The sequence below is a fragment of the Trachemys scripta genome, chromosome 10, assembly GCF_013100865.1.
Source record: "Trachemys scripta elegans isolate TJP31775 chromosome 10, CAS_Tse_1.0, whole genome shotgun sequence".
NCBI classification, from domain to species: Eukaryota; Metazoa; Chordata; order Testudines; family Emydidae; genus Trachemys; species Trachemys scripta.
In genome coordinates this window covers 11,007,859-11,020,723 of record NC_048307.1, presented here as the reverse complement: position 1 = coordinate 11,020,723, position 12,865 = coordinate 11,007,859, and the positions used below count along the sequence as shown (strand labels likewise).

At 44.6% G+C, this 12,865-nt stretch overlaps 1 long non-coding RNA gene across 1 annotated transcript in view; it reads left to right on the top strand.

Moving 5' to 3' along the window:
* The window catches only part of LOC117883850, a 53,622-nt gene extending 46,536 nt beyond the window's left edge, over nucleotides 1-7,086 (top strand). Inside the window, exons 4-5 of the long non-coding RNA XR_004647427.1 lie at nucleotides 1,993-2,228; nucleotides 6,303-7,086. This is a non-coding gene — a long non-coding RNA (uncharacterized LOC117883850). The remainder of the gene's footprint in view (nucleotides 1-1,992; nucleotides 2,229-6,302) is intronic.
* The last annotated feature ends 5,779 nt before the right edge of the window (nucleotides 7,087-12,865 follow it).

The following is a 12,865-nucleotide window of genomic DNA, read 5'->3' as shown; positions in this document are numbered from 1 at the left end:
AGGGATCGATTCGCTGCTGGAAACAATTCAGTGGCTTGAAAGAGCTGACAAATGTCTCCAATCAGCGTCCAAAGCAGGACACCGGCTACTTTTGCTCCAGTCCCACTCTTCAATGATTGATTGAGACTGTGCTCAGTTGGGGTTAAATTCCTCACCCCACCCCGCGCCAAGAGGAAATTCCTTACTTGCTTTACAGTTACAGGGGGGGAAAAACAGCCCCCCACTTGAAGCACCTTCTCATGCTGTTTTATTAAAAGCCATTAACTCCAAGCCATCAGGGCCGAACTATGCTCCCTTTTAAGCTAACTGAATTAAGCTTGTTTGGCAGTGGATCTTCGATCAGCAATAAGAGATAAAGAGGTTTAATAACTAGCTAATGGATCAGAAGCGAATGACAGCCGGGGAGCTTCAGATATGGTTGGTTATTTGGGCTCAGCCACAACCCTGCCCCCTGTGGGAGAGACTTGGGAATCTTATTGCTTAATTTTACTGTACAATGGGGTTAATCCTATCTTCATGGTTAATTCAGATCAATAAACAGACATGCAAATAGGCCCTCTAGAAACACTTACCAGAGATGGATGGATGAATCTTGTCCTTGCCTGAACAAAACTTTGAAGACTAAGGGATTGTTTTACCTATTTCTGTACCTATGCAAGTGTAGACAAGCCCTAAGACATGGGCCTAAATCATGGAATAAAGTCACTAAAAAGGGTGAGGTCTCCATCAGGGAGTAAAGTTGAAATGATGGCATGGGGGGGGGGTAAGACAATTAAAAACACGGGGGGTGTTAGTCTTTATTCTCTTCCTTTTGCCTCCCCAGAGGAAAAAAGTATGAATTCTCCCTATATGCTGCCCATATGGGAGGAAGAGAAGGCTGGTGAGGATGATAATCCAGTCCTGGTTTTGAGGTTCCCTTTTCACAGGTGGAAGCTGTTTGTCAATGAATTGTAAATGCCCTTGAACTCAGTGGAAAAACCGCCATCTATTTTCATCTATTTATGTGAAGGGAAAGAGAAATATTTCCAGTCTTCCTGCCATGAAATGAAATAAAAATCAGCAATAGAACCTCAAGTCTGAGGGGGAAATGTGATCTGGGTATAAATCTCTTGGCATGCCTTAGAACAGTGTTTGCTCTGGTCATGTGAAAATCCATTTCCTTTCAGTTTCACATACCTGTATTTGTAGGACACCAGAGACAAACAACTTCTACTATTTTCCTCAAAGCGCAAGACACACACAGCCCTCCCGGTGCAATGCACAAATACCCTTTTGGATCCCTGACATCTGCTATAATTTCACAGCTAAGCCAAAAGCAAATGGCTACATCACTAAGGCCAGAGCTAAACATTTGAAATGTACATAGCCCCCAGGCCTTGCTCACACATCACATATTTTCCCAAGGTAGACATGTCATTGTACACAACATTAACACTGCAGAGGCAAGTAGACATAGAACTCTAACAGGGTGTTAACAAAAGGCCAGGTGAAGAACAAAGAGATGTGCCAGTGCCCCTTAAGAGATGTTATACTTAGATCATGGACTATGTCTGCCTATATTCATACACTAAAAGATTCCAAAAGCCCAAACTAATGAATTTAGTTGTAGTAACCCCCACAGACTCTACTGGCAACCTACATGGCCCACTGTCAAGAAGCCTGAAAAATCTAAAGTTTAAAATATCAAACAACATTTTAAGATGATCAGTGGTGCAATATAATTAAGGTACTGGCAGTGAATCTAACTTTGTACTGCATTGGCATGATGCACAAGTGCCTAATCATCTCTAACTCATGGATCAGGAGGACACATTACCGCAGGGGGGAGGAATATATAATAGTGAGAGAGGAACAAGGATATTGATAACAAGTTCAGAGTTGCCGAATATCTCAAGATGTGGCATGCAGCCAGAAGGAAGTTGCTAGAGCATCCCAATGAAGCTAACACACTGAGCATCAAATTTTCTCTCTCTCTCTCTCCTCTCACACCAGTTGGCCTTCAGTGGAGCTGTTCCTGGTTTACACTGGTATGAAGGCCAAATCAAATATACAGGAGTCCATTCTTCACCTCTGCATATTATGGGTCTGACTCTGATCTCTCAAAGGCATGATTCAGAAGTAACCCCATTAAAGCCAATGGAATTACAGTTGTGCAAGATTGGTGTGAAAGGAGAACCAGGCCAATTCAGCCACTTTGGGGCTTTGCCGGCATTTCGGAAGAGCTCATAGTAAGTAGTTCCCTATATAATGTAAACATAATACAAATGCTCAAACCTGAACTGTGCCTTTTGCATCAGCTGCGTAAGGGATCCTTGGGTAGGGCAAAGGCAGCATAGCTGGCTCAATGCCACCTTTTTCTGACACCATAGTGTAGGGGTGCAGCAGGGCTGTGTGGTAGAGCGGGAAGTTATGTGGCTGGAATGGGATTTGCTCTGGCAATCCTAAAACCCATTGTAATCAGCATAGGTTAGAGAAGCCTTGAGGCTGCTCTAGTTTATGCCAGTGGCCAAACTGACTCCTAGCTACTTCTAGACTTGGGAGTGCAACAGAGGAGTAGCTCCTTCAGTTCAGCATACAGTTACAGCAAACCACTCAAGTGATGACACCCCACAATTAAACTTTTCTCCTCTCCAAATATAAGGGTATTAAGTGTTATTCTCAGCTGAGTTGAGTTGGAAAATACACAATTGGATCCTCTGAATTGATCTGGAATATAGACAGGATGGTCCTTACCTGCCTCACAGCGGTGATGTGAGGTTTAGGTAGGGCTTGTTTCACAAACTTGCACCAGTTTCGTTAAATTGTTGCAAACCCCTGAGTGGACATTCTGTAAAATGGTTAAGAAATGGCTTATATTAAGTTAGCTTATGTCAGTAATGAACCGACTTAAGTTTGTGGGTAAAATCCTGGTTATTTTGAAGTCAATGACAAAATTCCCATGGACTTCAATGGGGCCAGGATTTCACCCTGCATGTAGACAAGCCCTTAGTCTATATGGTTCTTATACCACGCTTATCACCATAGTGTCTGAGTGCCTTCCAGTGCATTAAACAACTTTACTACACATCTGTCATGTTTTGTTTTTTCTCTCATCCACTGCCCAGGGGGAAGAAGAGTGTCTTCTTTTAGGGCTTTAGGTGTTTTTTTAGATTTACATTTTGCTCTGTATTTGTGTTTGAGAAGGCAAGGTAAAGGAAATGCACCTTACACTTGGGGCAGAAGGTAGTGAGGTTTGGGGTGGTCCTTACTTCTTGGGGGAGTTCATTGCACAGATTTGACTGGTCCCCCAGAAAGTTCTATCTCTGACACAGATGAGCTTTCTCTTAGTGTAGCAAGCTCTATTGTGCCACAAGTGCAGAGTTGTCAACCACAGTCTTCATCCCAGAGCTTTAGGTGGTCTTTTAGATACCCAGATCATGAAGCACTTTGAAGATAAGGACCAAGATCCCAATCTTGGTTCGAAATTCTATGGGAAGCCAGTACAGAGAGCGAAGGACAGGCATGGTATGTTCACAGTAGCCTATGTTGCTGACAAGACACACTACAGCATTCTGTACTAGTTGGAGTTTTCTAGGTGCTGACGGCTTCATGGCCAGGTCTGTCACATTGCTGTAGTCCAGCTGAGAGGTGACAAAGGTGTGAATAGCTGAGGCCAGGTCATCATCCGCCAGGATGGGATGGAGTTTCCTAGCCAGCCAGAGGTGATAGAGAGTGTTACATGAAGATGCTATGTGAAAGTTTAGCATCAGTGAAGAATCTAGGAGAACTTTCAAGCTGCAGACTGAATTGACTAACTGTGGTTGTGTACCTTCCATCAAAGGAGACGGCACCATGGCTGCAAGCTCTTCCAAGTGCTTTCCTTTGCCCATCAGCAGCATCTCTGTCTTGCTTGGGTTCAGCTTTAGCCAGCCGATCTTCAACCAGGAGCTGATCTCACCCAAGCACCAGGCCATCTTGGTGGCAGTGGTGTGGTTGTATGTGGTAAAGGATAGGTAGAGCTATGTATCACCTGCATATTGCTGGCACTTGAGTCCTTACTGTTTGATCATTCACCTAGTGTTTGCATGTAGATGTTGAAAAGGTCTGGAGAGATAGTTGGTCCTTGTGGACTCCAGAAGTGGTAGATCGAGTAGTGGAAGTGCAGTTTCCCATCACTAATGGTTGGGTGCATTGCTCCAGGAAGGACTCAGCTCATTTTAGTGCATTCCCCTGGACCTCTGCCATCTCTCTCAGGCATGACAGAAGAGTCTCATGGTCTACAGTATTGAATTCTGCAGAGAGATCCAGGACGCTGAAATTGGATGTGGACTCTCTATCCACTGAGAGGAGGAGATCATCCATCAGTGTCACTAATGCCATTTCAGTTCCATGCCCTGGCCTGAATCTAGTTCATGCTGCTATTTTCCTTTTACCCTAAGGGCAGGGCCCATGTGCTCTTTTATCTCTGTTAAATACCATACAAATTATTATTATTATTATTATGGTGAGCCTAAGTCTAACCATGAGTGGGATCCCCTTTGTGCTAAGCGCAGTACAGAGGCATAGAAAGTCCCTCCCCCAAAGATCTTACAATGTAAATAGGCAAGACAAACACAGGGTGGAGGAAGAGATAGAACACACAAGCAGAGTGAACAATGGCAGCAACAAAATAATAGAGACCTCTCTCTCTATGTGTGTATGGACCGATATCTTGCCTTAAGGAGGATGTTACAGTACTTTAGCTTTAAATGTTACCCTCCTCCAAAGTTACCCTGACAGGGTAAGTCCTCTGGAGTCTCAGTACCTCATTACTCAAAAAGCCCATACTAAGACATAGCCAAGCCATCAAAAAACCAAAGAACCATCGTTCTGGGACCTACTAAACCAGGGTTTGTTGCTCCCTCTGCTGGCTAATCAAACATGATCCATTTCCAGAAATGTTCTGGCGTGATGGATGCTGTTGGTGCACAAGACATTGTGGGCCTGATTCTGCATTCACATCAGTGTTGATCAGGAGTAACTCTACCGAAGTTAATGGATTGACATCAGTGTAAATCTAGCATGAGATCAGACTCGCATCTGCTATATCATTTAAAGATAATACACCAAAACAGCTAAGTACGTTTCAGATCTATTTAAAAACAAACAAATGGGAAATCAGTGTTTGATAAATGGAAGAGAACAATGTTGAGAGACGTTTTTTCAATTTCCTAAGAATAATTACAAGCATCAAAGAATGACTAATTTTAAGTTTTTGAGTGTCCTTTTAAGTACTTTAAATGGACAATATGTCATTTTTTGGGTCTATGACTGTGAATTGCCTGGATGCCTGTTTTTATACATACATGTAAGCCAAATTCTGCAGCTGCCACTCTTGTTATCTAGGAGTCTCATGGACTGAGCCGTACAGAAACACAATGGCTGGAATAAAAAGATAACTATATGGACAGGAATCGGTCTGATTTAGTGTTCATTGATTCAAGACCAAACAACGGGTCGTGTTGCCATTAGTGTGATTGAAAGAGTGATTTTCCCCCAAATAGTTTGTTGTTGGATTGAGCAGGAGGGAAAGCACATAGAAATCTGTGGAGTGATAGAGAAATACTGGGCCAAATTCACCCCTGTAGGACCTCTATTTAAATGAATGGAGTCATATGCAGGGGGAGGGAGGGGATTTGACCCAACCTCATTAAAAAGCGAGCCAGTGAATATAAACAGCAGAGCTGTACTAACTCTGAAACTAGTTGCCAGTAGAAATCAATACTGTACGTATCTAACTTACAGCGCAAATACACAAGATTGTCAAGTGATCTTGAGCTCATATTCAGCCAGACCCATCTCTCATGAAATTCACCCCATCCGAAAGATCAATATGTTTTATAACATGATGGGCTTTTCAAAGGGGAGCCGTGAATTTCCCACCGCAATGCACTGAGGTGTCTGGGAAAGAAAGGGAAAACTCTCAGGCAAAGCACCAGCCTTGCTGCTACTGCTTGTTTCACTCAGGATTTTTTGGGGCATGGGGGAGGAGGTGAATTTGGTGCTCATGAAAATCAGATGTTGATATTTTTGAGATTCCCCCCTGCTGATAAAGTCAAGGATTTCAAACCTTATGTGCAAGTTTCCAGAGGGGCTGTGATCCTGCAGCTCCTGTTAATTTCAAGGACCCATATATTTCCCCAAAGGGTTGCATTAATCTATATGCCCCTCCTATCCCAGCAAGAAAGCAATAGGCTGTTTTAGCATCTTGCACCTTCTCTCTCTTGGGCTACAACTAAGGTCAGTCTGATGAAATGAAGGTTTGTTTTTCTTTCTCTTTTTAGATGACCAGTGACACGTCCACTCTCTTAGTAAAACACACATTCCTTCATCACCAGGGAGAAATACTTAGAACCTGCCTGAAAATGAAGCCCAAATAAACAAGACCTGGTGAATCACAGCAGTCAGGTGGTTGTGCTTCTCCTCTCAGCTACACCGGTTTCACACTGGTGTAACACTATTAACATCAGTGGCATTACACCTGAATAATGCCAGCATAACTGAGAAGAAGAGCCCTGGATGGCAAAGAGCTACTAGATTATCCAGAGACCATCAATTTCCCAATCACCAAGACACTACATGAATCTGTCTACCTAAACACTTCCAGGCTTGCAAAACTCTAACAGATTTCCTCTGTTTACACCCAGAAGCAGAAGCAACGACTACTAGCTCATCACATGACAAAGGATTTTCAGTTGGATCAGATGACTGCTAATTGGGGGCATCATATGACAAAGGCTTTAAATTTGACAGTGTGGTTTACCTTCTCCCAGCTTCAGACACAGGGGGAAATGGAGTGGAAACAGAAAGAGACAGGAAGGAAAGGCAGAGAGAAAAGAGCTATTGGAATAAAAATGTTATTGCCAGTAAAGGGTTTCAGGGAGACTAGAGCAAGTAAAATACAAAGGGAGGGAGTAAGTCTATCGCCCAGGGGACATTTTGACCCTGACTCTATTTGTTTCTGCTTGGATCTGCTGGGGTTTATATGGTTTAGGTTAGCTATAGTTGCTGAAGTAGGGCCATTTTTGTAACAATGTCTGGAGATCTAATGACATGTATTACGAATAAAACCTGATATGTTTTCTATACAAACTCAGCAAATCGTGAGGATTCCTGCTCTACAGCCTTTAGCAGGGTAACAAAAGGAGACGTACCTGGAATCTGAGTACCCAACTTTTGGGTCTGAATATTTCAGCTTTTTCTAATAGGCTGAACCAAACACCCCCACATTCAGAGAGGTTCAAAATCCACAGTTTTCAGTCCTTGATAAGAAAAGGATCCCCCATGGAGATCGCCTTTTCTCTACAGTAATAATACATAATCTATATTAGTGAAGTGGTTCTCCTACAAGCACCCCAGGTAATTTAGAGAAGCTATAGCTGGTCATCCACTGCTGGACCTCTGGGAGGTAGCAACCTCTGGGCTCCGTGTGGCAGCCAATATGTGCTAGCAACACAGCTAGCGCTTAGGGCAAAGGCCAAGGTTAAGTGCTGAAATGGCTGAGCCTGGGTTTTATTCCTGTTTCTGACAGCCAAGGGGCAGCTGGTGCTGTAAATCACCCAGACATCTTATTTTTGGGACAGGATGTTGTGTTAAAGAAGAGGAAAGGAAACCGGGATATGCATGGCACTTAGATCAGCACTTAGTGTGGAATCTGAAACAAAGGAAGTAGGAGAAAGGATAAGGTATAGCCCTGAGCATAGAAAGAAAAGCAGGTAGCAGCAGAAGATAATGCACCTTAGGTTAATTCACTGCTCACAGGCCTAGGCCCCTTTTCTAACTGAGGTGCTCCAGCATTACACACAGCGTGTGGGCCCTGGCTTGCTGGGTGGTGCAAAACAGACTTAATGGGATCTTGCCCATTGGGTTTGCAATCCTGGGTCTATCTATCGGTCCCGTGGTTCTCAACCAGGGGGAGGCATACCGCTGGGGTACACAGAGGTCTTCCAGGGAAGTACATCAACTCATCTAGATATTTGCCTAGTACTACAACAGACTACATAAAAAGCACTAGCGAAGTCAGTACAAACTAAAATTTCATACAGAGGATGACTTATTTATACTGCTCTATATACTATACACTGAAATATAAGTACAATATTTATATGCCAATTGATTTATTTTATAATTATATGGTAAAAATGAGAAAGTCAGCAATTTTTCAGTAATAGTGTGGTTGTGACACTTTTTTGCATTTTTATGTCTGATTTTGTAAGCAAGTAGTTTTTAAATGAGGTGAAAACTTGGGGGTACTCAAGACAAATCAGCCTCCTGAAAGGGGTACAGTCACCTGGAAAGGTTGAAAGTCAGTGTATTAGTCCATAAAGGCTGGTAGGAGATATCCGGGATTTCCGAGTAAGGCCATGAAGAACAAGGCTGCAGGCAGGTAGTGTAGTCCCATGGGTAGGACACTGAATCAGGCGTGAGGAGAACTGGGTTCTATTTCAGGTTCTGCCACTGACCTGACCTCTTCTGTGACTTTGGCCAAGTCACTTCCCCTTTCTATGCCTTAGGTCCTCCACCTGTAAAATGGGGTGATGGTGCTGCCCTCCCTTTGCAAAGCATTTTGCGGTAGAGAGATGAAAAGTGCTATATAGGAGCTAAGTATTTTTATTATTACAGGGAATGGGATGGAGAATTAATTCCTGATCTCAACAGGCAATCATCTTCTGCTCTGATGAAGCAAGAGATTTGATTCGCTTTATTACCTTAATTTGCAGGGCTACACGTGATGTGGTGCTGCATCCAAATACGCTGAGGGGGAAGGGTTCTGAGCAGACCACAAGAACTGGAGTGTGTAAGAAACTTGGATCCTGATAGGCTAATAAATAACATTTCCGTGGTCACTGGTATTATATAATGGTATAACCGTCAAATAATCTGAGGACTTCAGCTTCCAATACCAGGCCCTTTGTATTATGTCTATTGGTTTCAGATAATCTCTCTCAAGCCTGCTTTTAATCTCCAGAGCCACCAGGCAGCAAGTGTCTGAGGATGGTAGCTGCTCTCACCCCTAACCCCACAGCCACGAGGCTGGAGTGTCCCATCCAAGTTGAAATGATTCAAATGCTTCAGGCTTTGTCCTGTGTTTTTAAGAAATCCCCTTCCCCACAAACTCCATAAGAAAAAGCATCTGCCCCCTTTCCAGCACACTCAGTCTCCACTGAGACTCACTAATCCAAACTGTGGCAGACCTCATGCAGTTGGGCCTGGCGAGTAGCACTAGGGACTGTCTCACCCTAGAATAGTGAATTACTTCTCCATCCCCCCACCCATTTTCTTGGAAAGAAGGCACATTTCCTTCAGTTCCCTCACAAAGAAACCACAAATCCTGTGGATTTATGGGGCTTCAAGGCCTGGGCAGTACATGAGAAACCCAGGCTGGAGCTGCTAGATCCGGAGATGTGTTCAGAGTGGTGGTGGGTGAGGAAGATGCCTGTTGCTAATCAGCTCTGCTCTCCCCAGCACCAGGTTCAGTGACAATGGTGTGCGGGGGGAAGGGCAGGGGGATTACAAGTGTCATAGAACGACGGCCCAGGCAGTAATTTAGAAATACAGGCTGACGTTCACAGAAAATTGCTGGGTAAAGTTCGGTGGCCTGCCCCACTCAGCTCTGCTCTCTCCAGCGGGAGTCACTTGAATGAAACAAGGCAGGATAGAAGTTGATCACTGGAGAATTAGTAACCAGGCTAAGGGATTACAGTGGCAGTGAGGGTACATCAGTCTTGTCCAAGGTTGCAGACCTCGTGCTGGCTCTGCATCTCCCCCTTTCAAATGGGTTTTAAACACTCCCATCCTTCCCCCTCCGCCTTCCAGAACTAGAAGGAGGCCTCAGTATTCCTCATTGCCAGTCAGCACTGGCAATGAGCCACTTCTCCCATCCCCCCCGCATCCTGCACTCGCTTTCCCAAGGTAGGACCTACCCAGCAGCTCATGTGGTCAGAGAAGAGCCCATTGTTAAGGCTGGCAGAGAGAACACCACATAGTCTGACGTCACTGGACAGCATGCTCTGCTGAGTGGACGTGACTGTCACTGATTAGTGAGCTGGCTATAGGGGAGCTGCCAGAGCTTGTTTACAGAGACGTGACAATTATTAAGAGTGTCAGAGTCATGACCAGACTCTCAATGTCACAGGCATCAGCGGACACCATGTCCGTCAGACACCTGCGGGGCTCCTTTCTGTGACGCTGCCTGACTCAGTGAAGCCCAGAGGGGCCCTGACCCAGGGGGCCACCGCCGAGGAGCAGAGCAGGCACAGAATCCATTACAAGGATCAGGGGCAATGGATCGTGGGTCTGATTCTCTTCTCCATTGAACTCGCTGGAGCTACGATGCAAAACCAGTATAAATGAGAGGAAGATCAGGCCTTGCTACAGGTATAAGGACTTCTTCTCTATTGCCCCCAGGTAGCAACAACTAGGGACAAAATTACACTGTCAATAAAAAGACACTCATCGACCTTTTTAAGTACATTGAGATTCAGCATTCCCTCCTAGTAAGGAAATTTCTGGGCAAGAAACTCTAGCCTGGGGATTTACCTGAGACAGTTACAGGCCAGAAACTCTTGCTAAATCGGTCTGAACATGTATCAGGCAGGGAGAGGACTCCTTCAGCCTGGAAATCATGGGGTCTCAGCTATTGTCAGACACATGGTCTCTTCCAGCCTGTAAATCTTCCTCTCTCTTGTGGTTCTAGGATAGGAGCTAAGCATCTCTTCTAGGTTTCCTCTCTCTTTTACGTAAACCAGTAACAGCGGCAGCTTCTGTTTTTATAACTACAGTCCTGTCTTACCCCACTAAGGAGGCTTAAGAACAGATAGCCTCTCCCCCCATATCCAGGATCTGGGAGCATTTTGTGATGCTTCGGAGCATGGCTCCAGCTCTTGTGCCCAGTCATTTTAAATGGGACGTAATGAAGCTATTGCTTTGGGGGTGCATAAGACTAGGGGTGTTAACAGTGGCACTGGGGGTGAATTAATGTCCGTCAGGGCTGCAGGACATATGCTGATTCTGCTTCTCTGTCTTCTAAGAGGGTTTTAAACTCTCCAAGGGATTCATATATATCTATGGAGGAGCGTCCTGTTCATCAGCTCCCACCTGTTTCAGCTCCCTAACCATTAATATGAAGGCCCGTTTAAAGCTGGGGGAAGAGGCCTCGTTTCTTTTTCTTGTAGCCAAAAGACCAGGAATCAGCAGCCTCCTGCCACCATCAGCATGCCTCATCCTCTCCTGAGAAGGGCTCAGCAAACCTCTCAGGCGAACCTGAGCAGCAATAGATGACACTGATCCAGAGGCCTGAGGCAGGCAGTGGCAGGCCAGCAAAGGAAGCCTAAATCACCGTAAAAACCAGGGTGCTTAATTTTTTTTCTCACGCTCCTTCTCAAGTGTAGTGATCAACAAATGGGTGAAGAGGGTGACTCTGAGCCAGAGGGTACGTCCCAGTTGAGGCATGAGAGAGAGAGAACTCCATAACATTGAGCCTAAGGTGACCAGACAGCAAGTGTGAAAAATCGGGACGGAGGTCGGGAGTAAGAGGAGCCCATATAAAAAAAAAAGCCCCAAATATCGGGACTGTCCCTATAAAATTGGGACATCTAGTCACCCTAGTTGAGCTATGGTGTATGTCTTGCCTCCAGGGATCCTCTTTGGCTATTAGTTGCTCCATATCAGCATTTCTATCTGCAAGAATGAGACATGCTATAGCCAGGAGTCATCAAGTACCTTTCCTTGCCAGGGAAGCAAAAGTTTCAGTGTGAGGATGGAGTGGTTAATATTTCTACCCCAACAGCAGCTCCACTGATGTGTCAGGAAAGTTTGCACTCTGTTTCCCTGTGCAGATGATGCATGAGTAAGATCAGCCAATTAGCTCTTGGGCAGGCTGAGGGAGACTGTGTTAGAAGAGACACGGTGCAATCGGATGTTGCTGGCTAATTTTTTATGGCACCTCTTTTTATGTATTTGTACTTGAAATATGTTTGCCTTGTTCATCCAGGCTCAATGACTGAAGTAATTGGAATAATGGAATATTTATATAGTGGTGGGACATAGATGGGGCTTCGTGCAAAGTATTATTATTATGAATTCCCTTATCAGTTTTCCCCCATGAAGCATAATCAGCATCATGAAACTTCCCACCAGGGACAAATAAAAAGAGCAATTTCTTCCAAATATAGTTCAGCGTTATCAGAGACAGACAGGGTGAATTTTATGCTGTATAGGTCCTGAGTGTGATTGCACTTGCATTGTTTTACACCCGTGCAACTGCATTGACTTCAGCAGAGTTAACTGTGGGTTTCGGCCACTGTAACTTGGATCTGGATCAGACTATAAATGGAGCTCCTTTGGAAATAAGTCGGCTCCTCTGAGACTGACCCCCAGCTGGGCAGTGGGACCCAGGAGTGGTTGTTTTACTTCAGAGCGGTTGGAAGCTCCAAAAAGGAATGAACAAGGAGAGTGAAAGAGTGTTTCACTTCCAAAAAGGGGGATTCTCCAGGTCAAGGTGCGACTCAGTTTGTGGTAAGGACTTGATGAACAAGGAGACTAAGTGCTGACTCCTGTCATCCAGGTACATCTATCACAATTTCCACCTTCTGTCTTGTAACCGGCCTGGTTGCCATTTACAAAACATATTTTCTATTCTTTTTAATGTGACCACATCTATTCTGGGCCTTCCTATGTTCCCAGTACAGTCTTTGCAATGAGAACATAATGTCCTCGAGTTATAGTCTGGAAATACCGCACACTTTTAAGACTCATGTAGATTTTGCAGTATAGGCAGATTGTGATTGGCAGACTATTCACCCCTTCCTCTTAGATCATTACGACTATAAATAGAAGGAAAGGAGAA